Below are 20508 nucleotides of genomic sequence, written 5' to 3' on the forward strand. Positions count from 1 at the left end.
TTTTTTCCCACAAAAGTAAAGTTGTGCTTGTTAACTGTTTTATCACAGTGTTGCCGTATGTGCGCATTTACTATGGAGACAACAAAAACTGCAACTGTTGCTTCTTTCTACTGCCTCGAGGTTGAGCATGATTTCTTTCACAGGTTTTACTTTTTGTGGGTCCTTTGGTGACTGAGGGGTCTGATCCTTGAGCCACAGGCTCCTTGACAGATTTTGCAGGTGGTGATGGAAGTCAGGGTTGGGCCACGATTGCTGCATGACAGTTGTCTGTCCTTTCTAGATTATAGTCAGACACTGAAGAGAGTGTTTTTTCACAGGGGAATTGCTAAGTATTATCCTCATTTTACAGCAAGGAAACTGAGGCATAGAAAGGCTAAGTGATCCATTAGCAAACTGAGAAATAGCATCTAGGTTTTCTGACTGACAACACCCTACTTTAACTAGGAGACTCTGCTACCAGACCACGAGGAAAGGGATTCTAAATTCTTCCTGATGCAGAAGGTCACTAAACACTAACAGCTGCTCCTCCATAGTGGAATTTGCAAGGTGATAGAGAAAAACAGGATGTGTTTGTAAGAAGGCCATGTGCTGCATTACTGCCCTGGAGGTATGGGAGGAGAACACAGTGACCCACAAACACAAGTGGAGAGACAAATCTTGTTGGCACACACTGACCACAGTAAATATATTTTATACTGTATCTTTAAAAAAAATCTGTTTCTCAAGAAGACTTGCCAAATAAAACCCCTGCAGTCCTGTCAAGTGTGGTGTCAGCTTGTGCTGTCTCCTGTGTAAGTGCCATTCAGATGAGGCAGGCCTACCCATGGGCTAGTCTAACACAAGCATCCAACTTTTCAAAACATCTACTTTTACCATTTATGGAACAGCTTATTCACTGCCCATGCCTGTTCCATCTGACTTGCCATTTGCAGCCTCCAGCCCTCTTCCCAAGCACAGAGCAGGAGAAGGCAGGGCAGGGCAGTGCAATGAGACACTCTGTGTTCATGGAGACTGGGGGCGGGGAGGAGAAGGTTGTGCATCTTACATAGAGGAGCATCACATTACTTTTGGTGAGGGATGAACAGTTCACGGTTTACATAGGGTGTTAGCTATTAGTGGCAGGATGTGAGAGTAGTGAGACTCAGCATGAAAAAGCATACACAAATGCTTCAAGATTGCTCTTCTTCATGTTATCTAAATGACATCAGCCAAGATTTTCAAAAAGTAACTAGAGATTTTGGCTGCCTCCATTTTTGGGTGGTCAAGATGTGAGACATCCTAATAGGGCCAGATTTTGAGAGGCGCTGGTGCTTAGCCTTCCTGCAAATCAGATCTCCTTGGGCATGTCCACACTGCAGGTGGGTGATGAGATTCCCAGTGCAGATAGACAGACTCACATTAGCTCAGCTTGAGCTAGCATGCTAAAAATAACAGTGTGGACATTGTGGCACAGGCTAGTCACCACAGCTTGGACCCAGGGGGTTGGGTGGCTAGTTTGTGCCTCAAAGTCCACACTGTTGTTTTCAGCGTGCTAGCTCATCTTGAGCTAGCACGAGTCTGTCTACTTGAACTGGGAATCACTCCTCCTGCAGTGTAGACTGCATATCCTTTAAGGCACCCAAAATGACTAGACACATGTGAAAATCTTGGTTGCTATCAATAAAAAGAAGATGTCTGCAACATTTTACCAGGGAAAGCAGGAATCATGAGCTGCATGAGTTTATAAAGGAGAAATCATGCCATACAAATTTAATATGATATAATTATAAAATTAGTGATGAAGGGAAAATTGTAGATAAAATTGTACAGGTATCTGAAGGATGAATTCAACCCTAACCCCTCCAAAGAATAGTAGGAATATAATCAACTTCATTAGAGCTATTAACTTTTTATTATAGACAAAGTGATTAGCAGTATATGTTATTTTTCATATTGCCACTTCACATTTTAACTCTTTGTGACTTAAGGGACAAACACATGTACTGTCTCAGAAGGCAAGTGCAGTTAGGCACTGTGAAGTCGTAGTAGTGTGGGAAGTAATCAGTAGCATCATGTCCAGAGGTAAGCTTTAACACCTTGGATGGCGATTATTTTACTCAAGAAATTATTTTTCTAATATCTTTTTTCTTTTGGGAGGTGGGGTTAACTTTCAAAGTATATTCAAGATCATGATTGGTGTCAGATTGAGAAGCTGAAGTTCTCGGTCCAAAGAACAAGTGGGGAATAGACAGGGACAATACAAGCTTCCCCCAAACTACTCTAATAATTTATCTCAAGTATCACCTAAACAGACCCTATTATGGATCAGAAGGTAGTTTTCATGCCTATTTGGCAAGTTGTGGTAGTGATTTTTGTTCTGCAGATTGCTGTCCAATAGCCCATAGCCTGAAACTAACAGCTTATGCAATTATGGCCTCTGAATATTTGCCAAATCTTAATGGCTTTCAGTCACTACACTCCTGTGCTGGATTTGACTTGGTGATCTAGAGACAAAAGGTTCTTTTACCCTGTTAACAATACTCTAAGCCATCTAGTCCCCTATTTGTTATACATGTATGGGTGTTGGCATGCTCAACTTGTGTGCTGGGAATGGCCTTGTATGAAGTTGGCGGTAAAATAAACTGGTGCCCTTTTGTTTTTCTATTGTTACAGGGTTTAGCTGCCTGAACAAAGCTCAAATGTGTTGTGTTGAACCCTACCCCCGCATTTCAGTTTTAAGCAGCTCCTACAATATTCTTCTGCTGTTGTTCACATTAGTCTTTTTCAAAGATGTTTCTGAAGCCTTTTGGTCTAATTGATTTTGTTTCCCATTATTTTACTCTCCCTGCCCTTGTTGAGTCCATGAGGTAGGTTATAATGTGGTTTAGCCAACAGATGGTGATGTTTATTTTACTGTTAGTGACAGACATCTCACTCAGCTTTTAAAAGGAAGTGGGTGAGAAGGAAGTATTATATTGCAACAGACTGGACTTGGTGTGCTCTCAGAAGACTCAGAGAAGAGAGCAGTTTTTTTGAATTCTTGTCTCCAAGCGTTAGCTGTAGAACCGGTTTGGTCATAACAATGGCATCGGCTCTCACTTGCAGTCCCAGGATGGGAGGAAAATATCACTTTAAAGCAACAAAACATTACTTACGCTCCCCTCCTTTTTGGTAGAGTGCTCCTTTAAGTAGTCAGTTATAAGGACTGTTCTGATTATGCTACTCCCCACTTTGAGGGAAGGGAAAGACAGCATAGCCAGCTGGTGTCTGAATTTGGGGGAGAGCGAGAGAGAGGATAACTAAGCCATTCCTTCCTGTTGTTTGAGGTCTTGTTCAGATTTGTCTGTGTCCCTTGCCTAAATTTAGCAGAATCCAGTGAAGCAAATCAAGCTCAGAGGAGTTCATTTCACTAACTGAGATAAGTGTGGTCTAACTCCTGACTTCGATGCAGATTGCTCCCTTTAGTTCACCTGGTATTGTAGACAGCCGCTGCTTTTAGACTACAGCTGTCCTGATTCAAGCCTCAGCTCTGGATGGAGCTATATAGGACACACATTGATCAGAGATTCCACTAAATAATTACATCCATTGTAGTGTGAAGCCATTTGCTGGGAGATATAGTATTGGTTTGAACACAGTTGAGCCCATGGTGTAGGCCTTATGGTGTAGGCCATTCAGTGTTCTGAATTCAGGACAAAGCATAATAGACACCTATGCACTGTTATACAACTTTGCTTCTGAACATATAGTACAATGTAACAGCAATGCATCAGCCAGCTGATGAATGGGTCTCATCTGTTACTTTGGAGTGGCATTGTGATAATGGCTTCAAGAAAGACACACAGATAGGGCTGACCTTAAGGACAGTAAAAATAAGCAGACGCATGAGGTTGTGGGATTTGAAGGTATTTTGTAACTACAACTATGAAGTCGACTTTCCAGCAAAAAGTTGCTATTTACTTTTGAATCTGTAAATTTAAAACACACACTGTGTAGACTGGAACCAGACGTTCTGACCACTCCTGAAATTTAGAAAGATTTTGATGTTAAAATTCAATTTATTCTGAAAAAATGACTATACAAATGATATCACAAGATTCCACATTTATTATAACTCTGTTCTCTATAATGTGCTCAGTTCACAATTAATTTTTTTTAAGTTGCCCACCTTCCCAACTCAATCTGGCTTCTTCGAAGTCAAGCTAGGTTCTTTCCTTCTTGTGCATCATTAGCAGTAATGGAAAGGTCTGCAGTCCAAAGTATATCCTCCATCACACCTGTACAACACCCCATTCTCAAAAGATGCCTTCATCGATACCTCTACAATATAATTGCCTTCAAAGGGTCTCCAAAGATTTAACTGATTGAAATCTCCTAAAAAAGCCTCAGAATGCAAAAGGGGGAGTAGAATTCAGCTCACTTTCTGTTTGCTGTGTTCCGTTTACAATGCTAACAGGAGTAAACAGCAGTAAAATTTATTTTAGCTCCTAAAGTCAGCAGATTGGCTGTCAAACACTCACACTAACATATCTGTTGAGTATGGAAGTACCATTTTTGCATATGGGTCACTTTTCAAGGTCAAACTGCACCATAATAATGCCTCTACTTTTTCAGTCAGCCTGGAGGTCAGATAGGCTTTTATTGGCGTTTTATGTTTAAAACAAAAGCCCAAAGCTAAAACTTACTACAATAGAAGCTCAGAGTTACAGACACCTCGGGAATAGAGGTTGTTTGTAACTCTGAAATGTTCGTAACTCTAAACAAAATGTTATGGTTGTTCTTTCAAAAGTTTACAACTGAACATTGACTTAATACAGCTTTGAAACTTTACTATGCAGAAGAAAAATGTTGCTTTTAACCCTCTTAATTTAAATGAAACAAGCACAGAAACAGTTTCCTTACTTTGCCAAATCTTTTTTAAACTTTCCCTTTATTTTTTTAGTCATTTACATTTAACGCAATACAGTGCTGTACAGCATTTGCTTTTGTGTGTGTGTGGGTGTCTGCTGTCTGATTGTATACTTCCAGTTCCAAATGAGGTGTGTGGTTGACTGGCCAGTTCGTAACTCTGGGGTTCATAACTCTGGGGTTCTAATGTAAAACTTTTCTCCTCTCTGACCCATGTAGGACTCTCTAAGCTGTCTTGTGATATCAGATGCACTAACAAGAATATGTTCATAGGTTATGTGAGCATGTGCAGTATCCATCTCATGATGGATGATAATGGATGCTATTTTTTGCTATGACCATCACAGACTGATACCACAAAGCATAAACCATCAGACCCTGTACCAAGTTTATTTACAGGACCACTCCTTTCCTACCCACTGAAAGAGATTTTAAAACAATTTTCTCTTTTCAAGGTGTGGAGCTGCATTTTGTATTTTTTTTAAAAAGTTACCTTAGCTCTCACATTCTGAATGGAATCATTCAGAATGTGTAAGACTTAAGATGTACCAATATGTATACATGTTAAACAGAATACTGAAGGGATGGCTCACTGAAGGGATTGGTAATGGGATTTAGAGCCTCTCGACTCTAAATTACCAGTTTAAATTCAGTCCAGATTGGTAGAGATAGCAAGTTATCACTCTCCAATAGCTATATGGTGACCTATGTGAACTGAATGTGGTGATCTCAGCTTAGTTTCCACTGGCAATCAACTGTATATTTCACACACATACACAGAATACATTACAGCTTTGGGCATTATTTGATAACCTTCTGGGCAATCTGAGAGAGATGGTACTGAAATGAGCAGACATACTGGAAATACACTGCAATATCTAGAGGTGGTTCCTCCAGGACAGGGTTTGATGCACTGTAAAAGTGGGATGCAGTGCACTGAATAAACAGACAGCTTCTTTCAGCAGGGTTGTCAGTGTGGCATTTTCACAACCACAGTATTCATACACACAAATTAAAAAAACAAAATTGAAAGTCAGTTCTTCCTGCCGAGAAGTTATGTTTGGGCATGATGCTACAGGTGGCAGAACAAACACAGAATAGTGACCACTGTCCCTTGAAGGTGCATAGGATTGTGTGCAAAAAACACATTTCGAGGTCATTGTTCAACCATGGCATTCTGGGAGGAAATGCTTCTTTTTTCTTGTGTGGGGTGTTTTTTGTGTGTGTTTGGTTTGGGTTTTTGTTTGTTTGTTTTACTGGCAGTGTGTATGGTGGGACACATATGTTAATTCAGATTTAGTTTATCTCAGGCTTGAATTAGACTTTTGGTTTAAAATGTTCTCCAGAGGAAATGAGCATTACAAATAGGATCTTCACCCAGGTTTGGATGTCTGGCAAGTGCTTTTGTGCAGCTGTACTAAATTATTCACCACCTTACTTGTAATCAGAATATTTAATCTCTGTTTGATCAGGAGCTTGATAGGTAAAGACGACCACTGGAATGGAGCATTGTGTTTAGACTTGTTACAACAGGTCAAAAACCAAGCAGCAGAATTGATCACATGATTGCTATTAGAAGAAGAAAGGTAGCATTTTAGTGTGCTGTACTTTCCAAATGCCATTAAACCCACTAATGAAGCAAAATTAAAGTAGATGGCTCAGGCATCTAGCTGTAGTTAACTTGCCACCTCTGCAATTTAATAATAGAAGAGGGTAGATTCAAAATAATAGTTAAAAGGAAGATGAAAATAAAACATACAATTAGAAGTTGCTGAAATAAACCTTGGTTTCTTTTCCATCTTCTCCTCCTGTCTCCTCTTCTGTGGCTGCTTTATTAGATTTGAGGCACAGAATTGCCTTCAGTGCCTATAGAGGACAAAATCTGACTATTAGATGCAGCAGCCCAAAGGCATTGCTTAAAAAGCTGCAGCAGGCAACTTGTTAAAATTCCACAAGAAACTCACCTGTATAGCAGGGTGTGTTTGGATATCAGCTCTTCTTAAAAAACAAAAACAAGCAGGCAAACAGAGAACCATCACACATTTGGAGAAGACAGATCTTACCTGAAGACAATAGAGACTCTTTCAGATTGAAGACTTGCAGAATAATTTCTGCTACTTAGAATGAAGCCAGCAGTCTTTTTGATCCTCTGTGAGTTCATTCCTGTAACCCCTACCCTTTGTTTAAACACACATTTCATTGAGGTTTGCTGTTTTGTTTTGTTGTTTTATTTTTCCAGCCAGAAAATGTACTGTTATTCTGTAAATGGTTTCTTGCTGTCATACTTCCCAGACTATTTTCTTCCTATTTTTGGAGGCCTGAATCTGCCTTTGGTCACACTATTTGCTCCTCTATGGTCACCTTTGAGAAGATTAACCCTTTCATTAAAAAAGCTTGGCCAGGGTCAAACTACCGCCTGGCTCTGGACTCTTACATCCCTTTGATCTCCCAGCTATGGAGAAATTATTAGCAAATTCTAAGCCTTCCCATGTGATTTGTTTTTGTAAATTTGTAGAAATTATTCCTAATCCTATTACGTGGCCTAGGGCAAACCTGCATTAAATATATGAGACTTTTTGTTATGTGGCAGATGGATAATAAAGGAATGCTGAATGCAGCCCCATTCCAAGTTATGGGAATCTGGATACTTCATCAGCATTCGCTTAATCCTCTGCCATGGCCTTCGCCTTTGATGAATGCTCTCATTTATGACCACTGATGCCACTCACTTAATTTCAGAGAAGAAAAATAATACCTAGCTGTTAATGTGAATATTTGAGTTTATGGCTGTACAATGAATAATTGTGACATTATCAGGGGAACATCTTCTTATACATTATTCACTTGTATAGACCACATTAACCAGAGAAAGGAAACTTGCAATTTTGCATCTTCCATCTTCTTTGGGAGGTAGACACCATGCAGACAAAAGTCAGTGTCTTAACCCAAATTCTAGCTGACAATGCGTATCAGCCCTCACTATATTTTGCTCATTGTGGTGCCAATCTCCTATCTCACCAATGACATTTTTTCAAAGAAAGAGTAGATTTCCTAGAGACTCTACCCCATGCAACTTCCATAGCTTATTATCGAATAGGAAAATGTATCCCTCCTTTTTGCTTTAATACTGTTGCCATGTAGGATGTCTGTTAAATTTAGGATGAAAATTAAGTTAGCATGCACTTTACTTTTTAGACTTCATAAAATCCAAGTTTACTTCTGCTAATAATTTTCCTACCATGCTTTTTTTTAAAAAAAAATTAGAACTAAGGTGGAATATTTTAAATTCTCTGTTGCCCTTTCTTTACAATCTGCAGCTTCCTCATTTAGGTGCACATATAGAGGCACAGAAAGCACATAGTACACATTAAATGATTTGTGTTATACTCAGCTATGTGACCTAAAACAGCATTTGGTTTAGAATGTTCACACTACAGCTGATCTCTCTTCAGATATGCTTATTTCATCCAAGGGAAAATGTGATTACACAGATTGATAATCTGTAATTATGAAATTTGTTAATTCAAAACAGTTATTTAAATATATATGTGTGTTGCTACATTGCTATGTTTAAGAGCAGAATTTCCCTAAAGATATTTTTAGTTCCTATTTTAGTAAGTCGAGTCAGTTTACTTGATATTTAAAGGTGGCACAATTTCTAATAGTAGTATTCCTGCTGTCCTTTTTATTCGGATGTGTAAAACTGAGAGGTAAATTGAAGCACTGGTAAATCATCAGCATGTGAAACTTATCTGGATTTAGTAACCATAATAAAAAAATGTTGAGCATCTTTTCCTAGCGGGAGTTTTTACCCACAATAATTAACGTATTGAAATCAACTGAAGGAATAAAAATAAATAGTTTGCTCATTTTAGTACATTTGCATATTACTATTTTTAAAAATCAGTTTAGCAATATATCGGGGCTTCAGTGCTTCAAAGTGAATGTAACAGAGGTCTCATGTAGAGTAATTTCTTCAATCATTCTCTTCTATACTGTCACCAAATTTAACGTGCTATATAAGTTGCATGCAAGCTTCTGCATGCAAATGTTACTACTTCTTTGCTGTATGTTTTGAGAAGTCTGTCAGAAATGAGAACATTGTAAAATTATAAATTTTTATTTGGAAAAAAAGGACTAGTAATATGTTTGGCATTGTATCTATATAATTATGGTGAATCAAGATGTTTTTTAATAGTAATAGGCAAACTATTTTGTGATTGTGATGCAATGATGAAAGATCACAGCTTAATTGACTTCAGTGGGAGCAGGACCTGGCCTTAATTTTAACATCATAATGAGCTGAACTAAATTCCTCTCACCCACTGAACAGTCAATTCTGATGCCTCTGCTCATCTGATCTGGCTTGTTTCTTCTCCTGATAATCAGAAATGTAAAACATTCCACAAATTCATATTTTATTAATATTAGTTGGTTTAGGTTTCAGATTTTTAAAAATTGTCCATAACCCAAACTTCAGCTAGGTACCCTTTATTTTCAAAAAGCACCCTATCTTTAAATGATTATTGTAAATTCACAAAGATAGCAGACAAGCATACAGCATTCTGTTGACAAAGGGCTGAAGCCTGATCTTCATCTTTAGGCAAAAACACCTTTGATTTCAATGAGTATTTTGCTTTATTAAGGAACGCAGGCATACATTCTGGCAAAGGCAAAGGCAACAAGGCATACATTCTGTAGAAAAAGTTTGCTAGAAAGAAATCTAGGAACAGGATCAAATCACAGAACTCAGACTCAGACTTCAAACAGCCCAAAGTTAAGGGATTTTGTTGGATATAGGTTTTTTCGTTGCCCTAATATAAGGAAATGGCAACTGGCAAAATTCATGATTGGATACATACTTTGAACGTTCCCAAAATATAGGAGGTTTTGGATTGAGAATTTTGAGGCAGACTCATCTCTAATATAATCTCAAATGAAAGGTGTAATGTTTATGCATGTATATGTAATGTTCATATATTATGTGAACTCTGTTCTCTAGAGTCCGCTTCTCAATATTAACCTTTGCTGATATATTATGAAAGTAAAGGTTTGATTACACATATAAAGTGATGACCAGTGTTTGGGGCTTGTGGGCACAGGTTTTAAAGCAGTGATGACCAGTAGGTCAATTGGTCAAACCAACTATTTAATATTAAGTGAAGTACAGATCAAGCTATCATTATAACATTAAAGATCATTGTCTTATTACATAAATTACAAAACTGAAGATTGTGATGAAAGAGAATACAGGCAATGTTAAAATGTTTTTTTTGAGTTTACTATAAATTGGGACCTGAAACTAAACATTGTCTTTTCCAGAAAATGCATTGTATGATCTCTTCCCTTTCTAAAAAGATACATTTATTTTTAAAGCTAAGTGGTATAAATTGGTAATTTTTAAAAATATATATTTTTAATGCATTTTTAATGCATTGTTTTCATATCTGGAATGAAATGATGATAAAAGCACCGATGTTGTGGCTCCAATGCTGCAATCAGAGGAGCTTGCTTGAGCGTAAGATACAAGGGGAAGCAAGGCCAATAGAGCTCAGAGAAATACCTTCAACCAGGCATCGTTTGGATTACACTGGGCACTGAAAGTAATGTAAAGATGGCTTCCTGCCTATCATTCTGAGTTTTATGATTGCAGCATAATCCCCTCCAAACCCTCTACACCCAGAAGTTGAAATGCTTTACTTGAAAGCAATACCTATACATAGATGGCTTCCTGTCTTGATTTCTCTTTCCAGTGTGATTGGCTTTGAAACATACAGTATATATCATGTGTGATAAATTATACTTTGCTGAAATGTTGCCTTGCTAAAATATGCTAAGAAAGCTGTGAACAATATTTACAAATAGTTTAAGTGTCACAATAATACACCCACCACTCAGGCTTTCATCGATTTTCCTGTAATAAGAGTTGTAATAAAGGATACCACTTTTAAGTATTATGAAAGTATTCTTTACAAAGAAACATAATTGGGAGAAAATCTCTAAAATCTATATAAAAATCATTTTCCAGATTCTGCAGTCTCAACTGTCAAGAAAGCAGCCACAATTTCTCTTGTCTAAGAAGAATCAGCAGACATTGTACTGTTATTGCCTATTTTTGCTTTTTTCCTCCCAGAAAGTTAATTTACCAACACAGCTCAAAACTGAGCTTCTACTATTTTAAATGGTTGAAAACATGTAGCTGTGAATTAATTTAAGCTGTGTCACTAGAAAGAATACTACAGTTACTGTTACTTTCTGGAGTTGTTTTTTAAAGCCTTTACTCCAAGAGCTAAATCCTGCTCTCTGTTACCCTGGTGCAAATCTGCAGTCACACCCCTGAAGTTGTTGGAGTGACTCCAGATTTACACCAGGGTAACAGAGAGCAGGAATTAGCTCCTGACCTCAAAATAATGCATTCTAGAATTTTAGAATCACTCCAGTGAATTAGCTTTCATTGTATACAACTTTTTATTTTGCAAGCACTTTCAGAGTAGGGAAAATAAAAGCATCCATTAACAGGCTGCCTATTTTTTTTTCTAACAATATTTATTTTGTTCATTATTTTAATTGAAGTCAGGAAAATGATGAAATATTCTTAATTCAATAGGGCCAGCTTCATCCATTGGCAGCAGTAGAATTACAGCTGCTGAATTTGGCCCAGTTTGTTTTGTTACAGAAACTTACTGTATCTGGTTATACACACCACTTGCATTTTGACAGAAGCACAATCATGTTGTGTGAGATGAGTATATATTGGAGAAGTAGTTAAACTATATTAGAAAGCATACACAGTGAAGTGGATTTTTTTTTCAGTCTAAGAAAGCCAGGTACAAATTGAAGGCTGTTTCTCTAGTTGGTGTTTGCTATTATTTGGTTAACCAAAAGCAAATATGGTGTAATCTTGAGCACTCTTGCTCCACCTTCCAAACATACTGCCCTCTTTTCAACTAAAATGAATCTATAGATGCAGTGACTTCTTGAACCTCCTTTTTTTCTCATTCTGAATGTAGTACTTGTGAAAAGAAAAGCCTAAACACCCAGACCACACCAGTGTAAGTAAGGAGCTATAAACAGACACTGCCAATATGCATTCCATCTGCATTTTTAGCATAGCAACTGGGGATAACAGGTGAAAAAATAAACTAATTTACGTCAGCATCAAACTACTTACAAAGACCAATCTGCATTTTTCATATTAATATCAACAACTAAACCAGGCTTCCTCCCCTCTGCCATGCTCATATTAATGGAGAGCTTTTTTTTTTCCCCCTCAGAAAGGCAAGCAAGTAGAAGAAGATGTTTTGCTTTGGTGATACCTGCACAAATAAGGGAAGGGTGAGAGGAGGGTTGGCTGGGGTTTGGTTGGTTGTTTTTTTATTATTATTTTATTATTATTTATTTTTATTATTTTATTAAAGTTTTGTTTGTAAATCTTTAAGATTTACATACTATTAGCAGAACTTTCAGGGGGAAGTAGCACTTGTATTTAATGACATGTACAAAGAAGAATTCCAATAAGCAGGGAGAACATTTGCTAAGATGAACTACCACAGGAGCTGGGATGGAAGGGTCTCCCAGTTTAGTATTACATTTTCAATCTTGCTACAATTGTATTATTATATGTCTGTGAATTTAGCACATTTGATATATGGTTACACTATAGTAAATGTAACAATAAATATCACATTTATATTTCATTTTAGATGTCTCCTTCACTCCCCTCAGCCAACAGCACAAGGTGTAGTTTTTACAAGGGTCTGACTGTAAATAATCTGGTTAACTAAAAGGTTACTGATGCACTTACAATATAGTGTTGCAAAGTAGTAAGATTCAAGCCCCCAGATGTCTTCGCTTGCTTCAGACAAAGCAAATGTCTTTGATTTTGAAAGGATGTGTGTAATCTATTTTTGTTTGTTCAATAAAGAAACTGCATATGTTTGTCATATCTTTAAGGATTTATTTTTATTTTTGGTGTTTTAAAGGAAATACTCTTCAAGGCTTACAAACTGGTGGATAACAACCCTTGTACATTTTTAAACGACATACAGGGAAAAATATTTCCAGTTGTATTGTTGTACTAATTATTTGGAATTAGAAAGCAAAGTGTAATCTAGAATATCAAATATGAAATCTTTATTAAAGTGGCACCTGCTAAGTCTGTTGCGTTTAAAGGTCTGCCAGTATTTCCATTAGGAAACCCATTTTTCAGACTTTTAATGCTTGTCTGTATTCACACCAGAGTGAAACTTGGCACTGAGGATTACAGCCCAAGAGCAATTTGTGCTGCTGTTTACAAATGTCTCTTGGCATTCATTTTTAAAAAAATAAAATTTTCTCTATTAAATGGTGTAAGGCCATTAAAATGCAAATGGGTGTGGTATGAAGATGAATGCTGGGAATACTGTAGCAGTCCCAGGCTGCAGTTTGAGACAATATGTTTATCATATTAAGTCATATTAAGTCAGTGTGCAATAGTATCTTCAAATAAGTGTTTTATCTGTTTGTTTAAAGCTTGTAGGAAAATATTGTGTATTTTCACCTCAAAAGGAGTCTCGTCTATCAGGTAAATAACAGGTTTTAAAAATTATATAGGTCCATACCTTTTGGAGCCCAGACACTTTAGTATCTTTAAAGTCAGGTAAATACTGTGGTTTTTAAAGGTTCCTTATATATGTATTTACATAATTGAGTGATATATCTTCATCATGCACACACACTTTGGCCTGTCAGCTCTCATGCATTTCTTTGATTCTTTACTCTTGTTAATTTTAACTTCTTCATAATAAAGTGAAAATACTACACATGCTACCTACTGTGCTGAAAAACCTTGGCAGAATGGGGGATATTTTAAGAATACAGTGTCAGCCTTAACTGAATTCCTCTCCTCCACCCTCTCGTTATTTGAATGTAGGTTTTCTTGTGATTCGGTTCTTTTGTTTATATGAAAGAACTTGTATTTGCTCTTTACATATAAACTTAGTCCATAAGCAAGTCATGGTAGTTGTCAATATTTCAATCTAAAGTTAAAAATATCTGCTTATATCCTCAGCTGGGATAAATCAGCAGCTACACTGGAGCTATTGACTTCTTTGGAGCTATGTTGACTTACACCAGCTAAGGATTTAGCCTATTCTCATTCCAAACATGGTTGAGTAATGGATTTGAAGAAAGAGGCTGTCTGAAGTAGTTTGAGAAAAGTTCTGAAGGCACTGCCATTTGCCATTGCCGTCACACATCAACATGAATAGAAATCTGTTACCTCTTCCTTAATTTTTTTTTTTAACATAAACAGAATCAGGTAAGCAGCTGAATGATGTTTTTTAAGGTTCCCTATGTAATTGGTTTTCTTAATGTAATGTGAACACATATGGTCTAAGACAGAGGAACTTCAAGTTGTCTGTTTAAAATGCCACAAATAAGAGAATAGCACAACCTTAGCATTCCATCTACTATCCGATCACCTTAGATTTTAGGCTGGGGGAAAACCCATGTTGCTCCATTTAGACTCCAGAAATAATTCTTTAAAATAGTTCTCTAAATAATATGAGTCTTAATGTAGAATTGTCCTTCATTTCTGTAGTTTCTGTTCCTCATTTGTGTGGAGGGGGCAAGTATCTTGAGTTTGGGGATTTTGAGTGCGGGGGGGAGCTTAAGTACTGTGCTTTTCACTACTGCAAACTTAATTTTTAGTCTTGGTTTTCTGAGAAATCAAAGGCTATTTAGAATACAATAAAGAATAAAAGTGTGATCAATTGTAAGAAGTATTTCTGTGAAGTCTGAACAAAGTGGGAATCTGAATTGCAGCCCCAACTATTTATATAAGCTATTACAAAAGGAGTGCTAGGAACCATTATATTGCATGATTTCTTGTGAATAATAGAAATGCTCTCTATCAGGTATTTTTACTTAAATGGAATAAATGTTTGAGAGAGATGGAGTTCACCTATAGTAACCTTTCACGCCACTACTATTAGTATTGTTAGAACTTTATCTATTTTAAAAATATATGCTTTGACTCTATTAAAAACATTCTAAAACTTAGCAAGTGTCATTTTAAACCCCGATATATTAGTGTCTCCATCGTTTGGTAGTGCTTTAATGACATCAGTGTAGAATTTCAGCATTCCTACACAGAAAATGCCTGTCATACACAAACAACATTATGGCACACTTTTAGTATAATATGCCTGGAGTAGCTCTCTTATTTAATGGTGTGCTTTTATATTGCTCAAGTAAGTTTTTCAGGGAAAATGTATCTATCGCATATGTGATGGCCTAGTCATAGGGGCAGTAAATGGGACCACACTTGATGTGAGAAAGGTGAGCAGGGTTTGATCCCTAGTCATCATGGTCCTGCTCCAGTATCATTCAAGTCAATGGGATGGTTGCCTTTTATTTATTTCAGTAGGAACAGGAGCAGTGTCTATGGCCCCAGTACAACAAAGCACTTACACACATGTTTAAGTTCATCCCTTTTCAGCTATGGGAATTGTATTTGTGCTTAAGTGTTTTGCTGAATTGTGGCCTATGGGCATAATCCTGTGTCCTTTACTCAGACATAATTCCAGTTGACATCAAGACTCCCATGAGCATCAGTGGGAGTTTTGCCAGAGTAAGGCCTGAAGAACTGAGCCAAATATTTTTTTGAGTCTCTTAAGGTAAAATAATGACAACAAGCCATTCTACCTTTTTGTAGAGTCAATGGCATTTTCCAGGCATGAGGGCTGAAAATCAGGTTCCACATCAGCAAAATGAGGGCCAGCCATGGAACTCAATGGGAAAAAACACTAACTTCTATGAGAGTTGTGCCTCAGTAAGGATATCAAGAACAAGTTCACCATTATTGATGTCAGCTAGTTGAAATATTGCCAAATTGTACTTCATGAAATTGGAATTACAGTGCATATTAGCACATGAATGATTGCATTGGACTTTGAGGGAGCGGGTGTCCCACTACAGCATACAAATGTCTCATCAATGCTAATGCAAGTAAAGCATACACCCAGAAGGGGGAACACTTCTTTTACTTACGTTCATTTGTTCTAGACTTCAAAGAAATATCTAGAAAAGTGATGTTTTGGAAGGAATGCAGTTCAGTAGGAACGCACATTTTCTACATTTTTACTGGTAAATACTAGTAAAAATGGAGAAATGTTGTCCATTACTAATGGTGAGTTTCATTATGAAGAAGAATTTTCTCATCCAAAGCACAGTCAGTATAACATATTTTCCTACTTCAAATTTATTGGGGATTGATTGTTATTCATTCAATATTGTTTTTATTACCTCTTTTTTTCTTTGTCTATATTATTACTATTCCTGTTTTATTTGGATTGCTTATCGGGGTCCTTTATTAATAGCAAATAACAAGTTTGTATCAATGTCCCTATGCCGAATCTGAATCCTTCCTGCCCCATCAGGCAGCCATTAAGACACAAACAAGTTCTATGAACTCTCTGTTAGTGCAGAAGATTTATTTTGTGAGCTTTAGCTTATCGGTGGATAAATGTACATAAAACTGACTTGGAGAATGAAAAGTCTACAAGTGTCATTACTAAAATCTGTTAAAATATTTTAATTTTAAAATATAAAACACTTATTAAATTTAATAAGACTTCATGTGTAAGGTATGCAGGGTCAAGCCTTTGGTCCTTAATGAAGGTTAATATATATGGAGATAGGAATATACATCATAGTTAGTCATCAGAGAATATGTCTCTTAATAATGACAGTTGTTTCACACATATTAATGTAGGTAGATTCCATAGGAACATTATAGGTTACTTAAACCCAATGAAATACCTCTCTTGGACTCCTCAGTGCTGATTTGGGCATGTAAGAAATATTCCTGAGAGGAGTGGAGCGCTTTAAAATCTTCTTAACTTCATTGGGAGTTGACGATGCTCAGCACTTCACAAAGGCCTCCAATCTACTCCTACTCAAGGCAATGGTAAAATTCCCATTAACTTCAATTGTGTAGGATCAGGCCAAAAATCAGGCCTCTAAGGGCTTGTCTACACTTATCGAGGAATCGACAAGCAGCGATCGATGCATTGGCGGTCGATTTAGCAGGTCTAGTGAAGACCTGCTCTCCCATCAACTCCTGTACTCCCCCGGATTGAGAAAAGTAGCAGGAGTCGACAGGAGAGCGTCTCCCGTCAACATTGTTTAGTGTGGACCCTGTGGTAAGTAGATCTAAACTAGGTTGACTTGAGTTGCGCTATTCACATAACTCAAATTGCGTAGCTTAGTTCAAATTTCCCCTGTAGTGTAGACAAGGCCTTAGTCACTGTTTAGGAGCCTATCGCAGGGGTTTAGCTGTTCTGCTTTAGGCAAATGAGTTTGAAACTCTGGTCCCTACTGTTGAGTAGAATTGTATTGCATTTTAATAACTAATAGCTCCGATTCTATTTATCCCATAGTTATTTAATACCAGAAACATATGGATAACAGCTTTTAGTTAACATACAGTAACACTTTTGAATCTACATAATTCTCTATGTAGATTTAATAATCTTCTGTAATAAAGTGTATGTTCTCAAATTGGGGTAATGCATAATTCTCCTAACTTTTGAAGGGGATTTTACTTATTCAGATAATGCAGATCCACTTGAGTTGAGACTCTTTGTAGGACTGTGATCTTAAAACACTTTAAGTTAGTTAGTTATCCCACACACCACTGCATAAAAGCAGACATAGTGCTGTCATTTAAGGCTTGTTTTACGTTCAAACTGTTAGTAGGCTCTTTGTTGGACCAGGTGGGATGTTCATTTGAATAGGAGCTCTTTAGTCTAAGTGTATAGTAGACAACACGCCTGGCCTATGTTTGGAAAAGAAAATCTCTCTTGTTTTGCTACAGCACAGCCACAGAGAGCCAAGACAACCTTAATTTATCCATTAAAAATGTAGGCCCATATTTAAGAGTCATCAGCAATAAAGGAAAATATACTGAATCATTTCAAGTGCATGCTAATCATTTAATGTAATAAATGGAGCAACTCTAATTATCTCCTGAGGAAATGATTTCACACTAAAACAATGGAAATGAAGAGGTTACTTCAGGAGCATTATACACAGCTGAAAATTACTCATGTGAATCTAGAGGATATTTCATATAAATAGAAAGGAATGCTCGTTCCTTTAAAGTATTCATTTAATGCTATGAGAGAAATACTAAATGATAAAGATATTTAGAAATGTGCACACAGCCTCTGGTGATTTTGCAGGTACAATTATACAACCAAACTGCTTCCTTTCACTGAGACAGTGGTTAGCAGAAGATCAGTGCCTGTCATAACTGCAGGTTCTTTATGCAGGATATCTGACTAAAGCAAAGAAAAATGAATATATTTGTCTATAAGTTAATTGCAGTCTGCATTATATAGATTTGTAATTCACAGTATACAGAGCTCTTTCACTGAGGTCTTTAGAACACTTCCTTTTTAAATGGTAAATAAGAATCATTTTGATTTTTTTTAAATAAATCCCATGAAAGCTTATTTTGGAAATTTAGCACATTTTTAACCAACAAAGAAAAAATTAGGCAAACTTTTAAAGAAGATATAAAAATTTCTCAAGGAAAGAGGGTTAGAATTGAGCTTTATTATTAAGTCCATTCCCTCCACAGGAACTGATTTCACTGTAAGCTAAAATGTTTTGTTAAATTATGTACTTTTGTTGCTTGGATGTTCTATTTCTCTTGGAAAAGCACATGAGATCCTCATAGGCACTATTGTAGGCACTATCCTTGTAGGCATTTTAAAAAACACATCCACATTAAATAGAATATATAGACAGTGGTTGAGCATACAATCCCTTTAAACTAGATAACAAAAATGATTTTGACTTGTTTTAAAATCTTTTCCCTTAAATGGTTCCAAATCTAAAACTAAAAGACAGATAATGTAGGTTGAACATTTTTCACCTTGCTTTCAGTTTTGTAGAGAATAGCACATTAGAAGCACTTTCCTGTCTATAAGAATCGCATTGAAACACCAGGAAAAATCCATCTGTTTTGGCTAGAAATTTAACAGCATGCTTTCCAGAACTTCGTATTCATCTTTATTAATATATCAAGTGTAGCTTGTTCACATTTTTTGTCCATTCAAATACCATACACGTGATTAGCTAGTCCTTGTTACTAAAATTGGCTAACAGCTTAGAGAATATGACTATTGTACACAATGGAAGATAAGACCAAATTCAAGACAAATTAATGCATAATGATTGTAAAAGCATACATAGAGGACTATAACTTTCTGAAGGTCTGCATTTATTCTAAAGCAGACATCTATATTTCACAAGGGAATACTTAGACAACTGTTTTTATCATAAGATTACTGTTCATCATGTACAAGAAAACAATTGTTATCAGGTATGAACTTAATTGGAATCAACTGTACCAGTCTTTACAGGAATTTACCAAAATGTCTGCCATTCAGAGCTGGCTTACCATAATATTCTCTATGGAATAGTTGACCACAGGATTCTCATTCACAAACAGCCAGGTTAAACAGTTAAATGCTAGCAAATCCTGCATAGCCCTGTGGGAAATTTCACTTTAATCCCGAATTTATAAGAGGACAATCAAAGCCCAAAGCCTGGGTAACAAATCTGATCCTCTGTTGCAATCTGTGTCCTCATGGGAAGGAAAGAGATGCTCCCTGTACAAGCCTGAGATGGATAAATACCTAAATGATGAGATAGATGGGGAATGCAGAAGAAGCGTCTGGCTTCAGCCATTCGCTTCCAATTTCACATTACATTGTGAAAGGCAATTCTTGTGCAGCTCGGGAACAGCCAGTCCTGATTACTATAAGTTGAAGTGTGGCTTAAGGAATGATTAATGACAGTGTCAGGAGAAAACAAAGCACAATGAGAGTTATCTCTAATCCACCTGCTTGCAGATGCTATAGTAAGGGAATGAAAATGGCCCCGGCGAGCCTTGATAATAAAAAAATCAAAATAGAAAGGTGCAAAGCTGTAGATATGTATTAATCTGATATATAAAAACTAGGTCTTAGCTTGAATAAAGCATTAGGCATGAATGGAGCCCCATAGGTGATAGATATTAGAGCATAGTGGACTTCACATTGTCTGTATTTTTTAAATCAAACAGAACTGTTCCCTTCAGTATTGCCTTTGACATTAATGGGTTGGTATTTGAAAAGTCACAGTTCACTAGATGAGCAGGCTTGTGAGTTCAAGCTCATTAAACAAAACCTCTTTTTTGTTGTTGTTTTTTAAAAAGTGACACCACACCACCACCTTGTGGCTTTTTAATGAATAAACATATTGATGAGAGAATCAGATGTTTCCATTTCCAAGCAGGATCCATTCAGGTAAAACATAATTATAAAATCTACCTTTCCCCCCCCCAAACACAGACACATTTATAAGCTAATTCAGTTAAGACAACACATTAAGAAGGCAACTAGATTATTTTAAATGGCTTTTTGGATAGGTATCAGACCAACTCAGGCCATTCCGGTTACAATTGCACTAATTTAAGTCTACAGCTATCACAGAATTAAGGAGTTCATTGATCATAGTTACAACTGAATATGCAAATTACAATATTTTGCTTCAACTTGATAATGTTATCTTCTTTCACTCTGGCCC

The 20508-nt window shown here is 36.7% G+C and overlaps 1 long non-coding RNA gene across 1 annotated transcript in view; it reads left to right on the top strand.

Annotated features, from left to right (window-relative positions):
• The window catches only part of LOC123367988, a 97176-nt gene that overhangs the window by 55062 nt on the left and 21606 nt on the right, over positions 1–20508 (top strand). The window contains exon 2 of the long non-coding RNA XR_006578662.1: positions 20138–20228. This is a non-coding gene — a long non-coding RNA (uncharacterized LOC123367988). The remainder of the gene's footprint in view (positions 1–20137; positions 20229–20508) is intronic.

The sequence above is a fragment of the Mauremys mutica genome, chromosome 4 (assembly GCF_020497125.1).
Source record: "Mauremys mutica isolate MM-2020 ecotype Southern chromosome 4, ASM2049712v1, whole genome shotgun sequence".
Lineage (NCBI taxonomy): Eukaryota > Metazoa > Chordata > Testudines > Geoemydidae > Mauremys > Mauremys mutica.